This window comes from Vulpes vulpes, chromosome 4 (genome assembly GCF_048418805.1).
Source record: "Vulpes vulpes isolate BD-2025 chromosome 4, VulVul3, whole genome shotgun sequence".
NCBI lineage: Eukaryota > Metazoa > Chordata > Mammalia > Carnivora > Canidae > Vulpes > Vulpes vulpes.
The window spans coordinates 6354823-6365717 of NC_132783.1; the positions used below are offsets into that span (position 1 = coordinate 6354823).

Below are 10895 nucleotides of genomic sequence, written 5' to 3' on the forward strand. Positions count from 1 at the left end.
ACATCATTGGCAGATAGATGATCTATAGATGACAATGGAAGCTATTAATATGGTTGAAGTGAAATTGAGAACAGAAAAGATACAGCACTGAGTCTTGAGGTGTTCCAGTGTTGAGAAGGATAGAGGGGATGATCTAGAAAATGAGACCAACAAGCTGAGTCCAGGTACAACAGAAAATAAGAATAATGATAAATAGAGATAGGTGGGATGCCTGGGTGGCTCAGCGGTTAAGCGTCTGCCTTCGGCCCAGGGCATGATCCTGGAGACTAGGGATCGAGTCCCACATCGGGCTCCCTGCATGGAGTCTGCTTCTCTCTCTGCCTCTGTCTATGTCTCTGCTTCCCTCTGTGTCTCTCATTAATAAATAAATAAATTCTTTAAAATAAAATAAAATAAATAAATAGGGCTAGGGTGACAAAATAAACAAATGCTTTAAAAAGGAAGTAATTAAGGAAACTACAAATATGTTTCCAATTAAACTCCAGAAGTTCCTGAGTAAAAGGTTGTTTTGATGGAATAATTGGTACACAAGGCAGTTTGAATTGAGTTGAGGAGTGAAAAAAGAAGTGAGGAAGTAGAGAAAGCATATGTCAATCACTCTAAAGAAGTTTCAGGGATCCCTGGGTGGCGCAGTGGTTTAGCGCCTGCCTTTGGCCCGGGGCGCGATCCTGGAGACCCAGGATCGAATCCCACGTCGGGCTCCCGGTGCATGGAGCCTGCTTCTCCCTCTGCCTGTGTCTCTGCCTCTCTCTCTCTCTCTGTGTGTGTGTGTGACTATCAAAAATAAATAAAAATTTTAAAAAAATAAAGAAGTTTCACTGTGAGGAAGAAAATGACTCGATAGTTTATGAAGATAACACATGCTTCAATAGGTTATTTTAAAGGTGATCTGATTGGAGCATGCTTCATTGCCAGTTGAAAGATTTTATTATAATATAAGGAGTTGACAAAATAGATGATGTGGGATTTCTCATAAGGAGGATGGAGATGACCATTGTTAAGGTTACCGAACGGTATGCATGGTGCCAATGCTCTCATATGTTGAGTGCTTTTTCTCCAGTAATACATATGACCTTATTTAGAAATGGAGAAAGCAGATGACCAAGCTTTAGAATCTGCCTCTTGAGTACAATGAGAATAAAAATGTGAACAAGGTTTAGGGTATTGGCATGAGAATTATTAAAATGATGAACCAAAGGTGGTGTAATGGCGTGGGGGAAGAAGAGGGCAATGAATGAAAATATGGAAATATGGAGGAGTGAAGGTTCACATCAGGTCAAAGAATTGTCAGACGGAAGTAATTCACAGGTGAGCCAAGAAGGTTGGTGTAGAGAACACTGTGATTAGAAACGAAGGTGAGTAGTGGGGACACTCTACTGAGTGGAACAAGATCTAGCCTATGATGTAGGAGTATGTGGTTGAGAAAACAGGGAAAACAATGGAGGTGAAGAGATCGAAGAATAGAGTGGCTGAATGTTGGAAGGTATGGAAACTGGGGTCACCCAGAAGGTCAGCACTAATGAAATTAGATGCTGACACATTATAGATAATAGAAAGATGAGGGATGTTGGGTGATAGAGCATAAGACATATGTCTCCAAGTGCAGTTTTCTACAAGATTAGTGAGTACATACCCAACAGTTTAACAAGGAGTAAAAGGAGCATCATGCACAGTAAACGAAGCTGAAGTGCACGTAAGGTGTGTGAAAAGAGAACTCCTTTAAAATAGAGTCCAAAAGCACTGCAGGGGGAGCTCCACGCAGGTACCACTGGTTTCAGCCCACAGAACCTTAGGAAGAGGGAAGATAAGGATTTTTACATAAAGGGACACCTGGGTGGCTCAGTGGTTGCGAGTTTGCCTTCAGCTCAGATGGTGATCCTGGAGTCCCGGGATCGAGTCCCTCATCTGGCTCCTCAGAGGGAGCCTACTTCTCCTTCTGCCTCTCTCTCTGTGTCTCTCATGAATAAATAAATAAAATCTTTTTTTTTTTTAAAGAATATTTACATTAGAATTTTATCTACTGTTTAAAAAAAAAAAAAAAAAAAAAAACAAGGGAGTTCCCTCTGGCCCCAGCAACAAAACAGCAACTACTGCTAGCAGCCAGTGAGAAACCACCACAACCTGGAACTCTTGTTTTTTTTTTTTTTTTTTTTTTTTTTTCCCCCTGGGAACTTTTGTGTAAAAGAAGCCTACCCTATTTCCTCCTGAAATCTAACAGAAGCTGACTTTCTCTTTGTCTCTTCAGACTTTGTCCCAAATCTCAATTCCTCTGCTATTCCGAAATAAACTCATTTTGCTGGTACAGTATCTGGCCATTTTCGTTTTAAGGTTGACAGGTGAGAGAATGGTCAGTGTTGGGTGGTGTTACAGGTAAAGTAATTCTCAAGGAAAGAGGCATGTTTCAGTTAAGGCATGAAACAGTCTAAGAACACGTTGATAGTGTTTAGAAAGTAGAGTACCAGAGGGTAGAAAGGACAATATTCTAAAGCTTAGGTGAGGGTCAGTACGTTGCTGAATTACCTTCTTGAGATGAAGTTGCAATTGACAGTAGATTGCAAGGATAATAAATGGGAAGGGTATGGGATTTTGGGTGAGGAAAAGAGGACACTATGTGATTATCAATGTAGACATTTATTTTTATTCCTTTGTAGGGTGCCTAAACTTTAAATAGATGTTACCATCTGTTTTATGTTTCATTCCATCCTATGGCTCAAAATCCTGCAAGGATGACAGGCTTACATCTCTGACTCAATCCTTTGACTTTGACAAAATATCAACTATGGTGATGAGGCTTTGCTGCTTGTTTGTTTTTCTTCCTTAAGCTAACATAGAGATGAGGGTGATTGATCAACATGGTGACAATCCTTATCCACTGCTTCCAAGCGTACTTCGTCCTCCATTATTTCAAAAGTTGATCATTTTAGGATCTTAGACAGATCCTCGGCTCGGATACTTTAAGACTAAAGCAAGTTAAAACACGGATGAACTCATCTGTGCATATTGATGATTATTTCTCATTACTAGAGGCTGCCCATCACTGTATTTTCAAACATATCAACTCAAAACATTTTGCATAAATAATGTTCTTCCTGAAAGCATTAACATTGTGTTAAAATGTGAAATAAGTGCAATAAGTGCATCTGTTTTAACATCATCCTTTAACTCCTGTTAATTTCAAAAGACATAAAAGAGTATCTTATGTATCTGAAAAATCTATGTAAGGTTGTGATTTTAATTTATCAGTAAGGGTTTCTACATTAATTAAATATGCACAGGTTTTTAAAATAGAGATTAAAATATGAAGGAGATCAAGCTATTTACAATCTAATTAGCTCGAAATTGGATGAGTAATATAAATGCATAATTAATCTGGTTTGACTATGACAAACTTGAAAGGAAGATTATGGAATTAGTAACAGAAAAAAGTCTCATTAAAAAAAAAATACTCTGTAATTGAAGCCAAAGTAAGAAGAATTTCCTTCGACATCTTTACTATACTTCTTCCATACCTTATTCACTGGAAATTTTCCTACCATATATCGGTAAAATAATACAGGGTAAATTATGAAAGTGTTTCACTTCCAAAAGAATTCCTAAAAAAATAAATCCCTCTTGTTGCAACATACTGATAAACTATATAAATTATAACAAATGTACTTTTCTATTTTTACTTTTATTTGTAAATAATTTCAAACATAAAACTGTCAGGAATATGAAGAATATTCATTAACACTTTATCCATGTCAAATTATTGCTAACATTTTACCTCACTTGATTCATCCTTTGCTCTCTCTCTTCCTTATTTTGTCTTTCTCTCTGAACAGCCTGAATGTAAGTTGTATATGTTATTGCTCTTTATTCCTACGAATTCAGGTCACATTTTCTAAGAATAATGATTTTTTTTTGTAGAACGATAGTGCAATTATGAACAATAATAAATTTAATACTGATATACATTTATCTAAATCGCTCTCCGTATTCCCGCTTGGCGATTGATCCAATAATCTTTTGTGTAGCAAATTTTTTTCTTCAGTAAAGGATCTGGTCTAGGATCATGTAATAAACTAAAGGCTTCTGTAAGTCTGGAAAAATTTGTCAGCTTTTATTTGCACTTTATTAATTGCTATTATTGAAATTCACCATCCTTCTTTTTATCATTTTAACTTTTCATTTCAAAATAAACTATTTTTGAGTTTGTCCGATGCTTCTTCATGATTAGATTCAGGTTTTATATCCCTAGGCTAATATTCTATAAGTAAAATTGTGCACTTCCCAGGGTATTACACCTAAATGCACACAATGTCTATTAATATCCCTTATTAGTAATGTTAATTTTTATCACACTGTCAAGGTGTTATCTGATGAGTTCATTATACACATGATTCTCAAACTGTGTGCCAATGCACCCTAGAGTTCCACAATGTACACATGCGGTTCCCAAGGATAATTTTAGTGTTTTAGAAACACAATAAAACTTGACATCTGCCCCAAACTGAAGCAACTATTAGTTTGAGGTAAGCTCACACTTATTATTAGGCAATGCTAGGTGCTTTCAAAGATGTCGTGACATTATCATAAATAAATAAAAATTAAAAAAAAAGTAGTGTAAAGAGTCACAGTGTCCGATCTGATGGCAATTTTGAGAATTTGCTTGTTGCCAAAGGTGCATTAGTTTATTTAAGAATGAAAGAATAGTTATTTCTTTCAACATATATGTATTTTTTCAAGTGGTTATTAAGTCTTATATATATAATAATTATTAAGTTGTTTGGATCTAATTATTTAATCAATATAACTATTTGGTGTGTCTTTTGGGCCAGTAGAATTATTAAGATATTATTCATATCCTGCACTAAGTTTAGGAAAATTTTTCACTATATGGTTACTACTTTTGCCAATGTAAATAATAGGCAGTTTATGCTCAAACACTGAAATACTTTCATCTTTAACCTTCAGTATTTCAAATATGCTAAGACACTTTGAGATCTTCACCAGCACCCACCACCCCCAGATTAATGATTTAGTGAAGATTGGTGCAATCTTTAATATGATGATTACAACATGATTATTTCTATCTCTATCATTCCCTCTAAAATCAACAGTCCACACTTGGCCTTTTTACTGAAAGAACCCACTCTATCTATCTATTTTTCTATCTATCTATCTATCTATCTATCTATCTATCTATCTATCATCTATCTATCATCTATCATCTATCTATCCATCATTTGTTATCAGTTTGGTCTCACAAATGTACATCTTATTTCCAAGTTTATAATTCATCACTCTCTTTGATTATTTTGTTAATCAAATTGCCCCAGATTTGGTCATGGAAACCTATTCAAGGTGGTATTTTGTATGACATGCACTTTTTTTTTTTTTTTCTGCTTCCTTATTCCCCAGCATGGCAAAATGTTCTAGTCTCATCTTGTACTTCTCTGAACCAGTGCTAGAATTAGCTATGTCTCCAAGGGACGTAACTTATATATTTGCATATTCACACACATACATATTTTAAAAATCATCACTTCATATCAACACCTCCAACTTCAACCTGCCAGCATCTTTCTCCTTTACTCTTTTCAATATTTGAAATTATTTCTTTTAAAGGGAGGTCCCTGGCTCCCAAAGCGTCAAAATATTTACTCATTTCCTAAACAAACAAAAAAATACTGCATACATACGATAATTTCCATTTGAGTAATCTTATTCATTTGAAATGCAGTCGGGTTCATTTGCTTCTGTTTGTTTCCATTTGTAGTAGTCCCCTTCCTATTATTACCATAATTTTAAAATTATCAATAGAATTCACGTGCTTCCAAAAGTCAACATTATTTAAAAAAACACAACAACACTTACAAAGTGTCACTCACTCTTTTATCTGCTTAGCCCAATAGCATCCCTTTGTAGGTGACTGACATTCATTCACTGTTGGGTGCTTTTTTTCTTTTTGTGTTTCTTTTCATAGAGATACACCAAAACGTGATTATTTACCATTTTTTAAACCAAAATATAGCATATTGTCTATTCCATTTTGCAGTTGCTTTTTCATATAAAAATATCTTCTGGAAATCATTCTTTTTCACTTTATAGGTATCTTTCTTATTCTTTAACAGTTTTGTAACACTGTAATATGTTTATATATCATGGTTTATTCAACTATCCCTTACGCTTAAGGTAGGTAATTCTCCGTGGTTCAATTAATAAATTTGTGCATAGGTGTTTTCATATTATTGGGAATATATATTCAGGATATTATCCTAGAAGTGGGATATTTACATTGAAGAGTAAATTTATACTTTTGTAGAATATTGTCAAATTCTACTCCATTTTGCATTACCATCAAAGTATAAGACTGTTTCTCCACAACTTCTGAAGGACTACATTTGTCCATTTTCTTGCTAAGTGCTGTTTAATTTTAGTTTTTAGTCATTTTAATTACTTTCTAAGTAATTCTTTTGTATATAGAGTTGTTTTGCATTATATTTACATTTGAAGTATCTTTCTTTTAACAGATAAATTAAGCCCAGTATCCTATTTATTCTTTAATTTTTAGTAGATTTCATTTTATATGGGGAGCTTCTGTGCATTTGCTTCATAGTTACTTACAAATATTACATCCACATTTTGAAATGTAATTTTTTAGAATTATAGAGTGTCTCTTTTTGTCTTATTTATTGCTTTGGTTCTGAATTTTATCTGCTGTCAGGATTGCAGTCTCTATTTTTTGTTGTTGCAGTTGTAATTCTCTCAATATATTTGGCCTTAATTCCGTATCAGATACTTTTTTAGGAATAAAGATATTTAAGGCACTGATTATAAAAATTAAATATATACATGCTAAAAATTGCAACTAATGATTAAAAGAAGAGAAATGAAATCAAGTTTTCAAAAACAGAGGAGGGAAACCTACAAATAGAAACCTCCAATAAATCTAAAAATAGTTCAGAAAAGAGAAAAAATTAAGTCTAGAGAGAATGGGAAAATGAAAACAGGAAACGCAATGGCAGAAATAAAACCCAATATATCAATAATCATAATAAATTTAAGTGTATTTAACTCCAGTGAGGAATATCTGTACTGTTTTCCACAATGACTGCACTAGTTTGCTTTCCCACTAACAGTGCTCCAGGGTTCCTTTTTCTCCACATCCTCCCCAACACTGATGTTTCTTCTGTTTTTTATTTTAGCCATTCTGACAGGTGTGGGGTGATATCTTATGGTACTTTTGATTTGCATTTCCCTAATGATCAATGATATTGAACATCTTTTCATGTGTCTGTTAGCCATCTGGTTGTGTTCTCTGGGGAAATGTCTGTTCGTGTCTTCAGCCCATTTTTAATTGGATTATTAATTTTTTGGTTGTTGAGTTGTGAAGTTCTTTATATATTTTGGACATTAAACCTTTATCATTTGAAAATATCTTTTCCTATTCAGTAGGTTGTCTTTTAGTTTTCTTGATTGTTTCCTTCATTGTGTAGAAGCATTTTTTTTATTTTATTTTATTTTTTTTGCATTTTATTTTGATGAAGTCCCAATAGTTTATTTGTGCTTTTGTTTCCCTTGCCTCCGGAGACATAACTAGCAAAAAGTTGCTATGGCCAATACCAGAGACATTTTCCTGTACTTCCTTCTAGGATTTTGATGGTTTACTGTCTCACATTTAGGTCTTTAATCTATTTTGAATTTTGAATTTATTTTTATATTTGGTGTAAGAAAGTGGTCCAGTTTCATTCTTCTGTATGTAGCTGTCCAGTTTTCCCTGCACCATTTGTTGAAGAGAATTTTTCCCATTGGATATTCTTTCCTTCTTTGTTGATGATTACTTGACCATATCATTGTGGGTTTATTTATGGCTTTTCTATTCTGGTCCATTGATCTATGTTTGTTTTTGTGTCAGTATTGTATGATGGTGATTACTACTGCTTTGTAGTATAACTTGAAGTCCAGAACTATGATACCTCCAGCTTTGCTTTTCTTTTTCAAGGTTGCTTTGGGTATTTGGGGTCTTTTATAATTCTATCGAAATTTTAGGACTGTTTTTCCTAGTTCTGTGTAAAATGTTGGTGGCATTTTGATAGAGATTGAATAAAATCTGTAGATTGCTTTGGGTAATAAAGACATTTTAAGACATTTAACAATATTTGTTTTTCTAATACATGAACATGCTTTGTGTCATCCATATTTTTTTTTTCATCAGTACAGATCTTTCACCTCTTTGGTTAGGTTTATTTCTATGTATATAACACTGAGAATCTTCAATGCCATTTAATTGTTCACTTTAAAATATTTAATTTTATGTCATATAAATTTCACCCTGTTAAACTATTTAAAAAATGCAAATAACTGATAAAATATTAGGGGTGCTTGGGTAGCTCATTCAGTTAACCAACTGATTCTTGTTTTGGGTTCAGGTCATGACCTCAGGGTTGTAAGATTGAGCCTCACAACAGGTTCTGCCCTGGGCATGGAGGTTGCTTAAGATCCTCTCTCTCTCTCCCTCTCCCTCTGTCTCTCCTCTTTCTCTTTTTCTCTCTTAAGAAAAATAAAGAAAAGAAAAATGAAAGAAGGAAAGAGAAAGAAACTGTATAAATGTTTTATAGGATTTTCTACCAAAATTGCAAAGAAATAGATAAGTCCAAGTTTATATAAGCTGTTGTAAAGAATATTTCCTTTTTTAAAACAAATATTAATTAATTAATTAATTAATTAATTAATTAAGAATGGGGGGAGGAGCATAGGGAGAGGGAAAGAGAGAATCTCCAGCAGACTTTTTGCTAAGCATGGAGTCCAGCACTGGACTCGATCTCACTGACCTGAGATCATGATTTGAACCCAAATCAAGTCAGAAACTTAACCAACTGAGCCACCCAGTCACCCCTCATTTATTTTTTTATAAGGCTACTATATCTGGAAAATAAGGGAAAGAGAAGAGAATAAAAGGGGAGAAAGAAGTTTAGGAAGTTATTGGAAGAATATAAGTTCTTATAAGACCTGTGTAGCAAGAAGGAGAGATGCCATTGGATTTGTTATATTTTGTACATATAATCAACAGGAATTGCTGTTTGATTGCATGAAGCAGATGAAGAAAATAGGTTTCAAGGTTATCTTTTAGTTTTTGGTTTATATGAACCTTTGGGTGAGACTGATGGATTACAGAGAAAACCTCTGGAATTAATATATTTCTCTGTTTTTTTTGTTTTGTTTTGTTTTGTTTGTTTCTCACTATCTTTGATCAGGTCTTTATTTAAAATTAGCTGTCCAAAATGATTGAGTTTTATGGAATAAACAAATATAAGGTTTTAGGCAGTGGGCTTCTTCTCTTCCTTGGTAGGTTTCTTTTCTGCAGGTTTCTTGTCAGCTGCTGGTTTCTTGGTAGCTGCAGCCTTTTTTCCTACCAAATGTTTCTTCAGCTTTTTCACACCAACAGCCTTCTTTCCTTTCTTCCCTACCATGGGCTTCTTGCCTGGTACCCCCTTCTCATCTCATTTGGCTTCTAAGGCCACTGCTGCCTTATCCATCCAGAGTTTGTGATTCTTGGCCTGGCAAAGAATGGTGTTCCCACACATGGTCTTTGCATATGGGTTTAGCTTCAACATGATTCTTAGGTTCTTCAGTGGATTCTTCTTCAGGACTCTACGATGAATCTTCTTGGGTGGTGCTCAGAGGGCTCTTTGGATCTCTGGGCTTTTCAAGATTCTGCTGAGGTCTGTATTAAGCATCTTATGCATGGGAAGATTGTAGTTACTCTTGAGGGAGGCAGCCTTAGGCCAAGTGCCATACAGATCATCTAACTTGCAGAAAGCACTTTCAGTCCAAATGCAGAAATGACCCACATGCCCACCAGGAGCAAGTTTCAGAATGTTCAGTTTGCTTACATGAAGTAAAGTAATTCCAGGGGTGTTTCTGAAGGCCTTGATGATACCGTTGTCTTCACTGTAGATGATGCAGTGTCCCTTGCGCTGGATACGACAATGGTTTCTCATTTTGCCTTTGCGAGCTCTCATTCGCTGAGAGGCATATAGACCTTTTTGATATCATTCCAGGCTTTTAAGTTTTTTAAGAAGCAAAACCGCCTCCTTGGTCTTCTAGTAGCCTTCAACTTAATCTTCAAACACCAAAGGAAGTTCAGGAGCTTCCTCAATACGATGACCTTTAGAATTGACCAGTGCTGGTGAGGCTGAGGCAGCCAGGCAGAGCAGATGGCATATTGCTTTTGTGTTGTGTTCACTCTGTGGTGCCAACGGCATCAGATTTTGGTTGGTGCAAACACGTGGCCTCCACGACACATATTTCCAAGAGCACCCTGGCCAGAACGGTGAGGCCCCTGCCTCAAACTCTGGGAATTTGAGCCACAGCTCTGACATTACCCCAAGACTCAGCACTGGTTTGATGACCTGCTGATTCACTGACAGCATATGGCTGTCTGTTGTTTTTGCACAAGTTGGTGTGAACAAAGTTCCTGATATTGGATCGAATGGGAGCCTTAAACACAGCAGGCAAGGTAACATTTTTGCCAGATGATTCCCCCTTTTTGGAGTATACAGATATCAATGGGCAAGCACACGCCATTGCGGGGAGAGGAGAGGGCCTCACCTTCTCTTTGTTTTATAATGAAAACTATATTTTTACTTTTTATTAGGTTTTTAATTTTAATTCCAGTATAATTAACATAAAGTCTTACATTAGCTTCAGGTGTACAATATGGTGATTCAATAATTCTATACACTACTATTCAGTGCTCATCATGGTAAGTGTCCTTTTAATCCCCTTCTCTTATTTTACCCCCACCTCCCCTCTGATATGTTTTATTTTAAATAAATGCCCTCAGTTAGAGTTATTGTTTATTTTTCTTTTGCAACAAGAACCTTTTTTTACTTGAAGTATACTTCAGA

The 10895-nt window shown here is 35.2% G+C and overlaps 1 pseudogene; it reads right to left on the reverse strand.

Annotated features, from left to right (window-relative positions):
* Window positions 1-9302: 9302 nt before the first annotated feature.
* On the reverse strand, window positions 9303-10572 carry LOC112931603 (large ribosomal subunit protein uL4 pseudogene; annotated as a pseudogene).
* Between the last annotated feature and the right edge of the window lie 323 nt (window positions 10573-10895).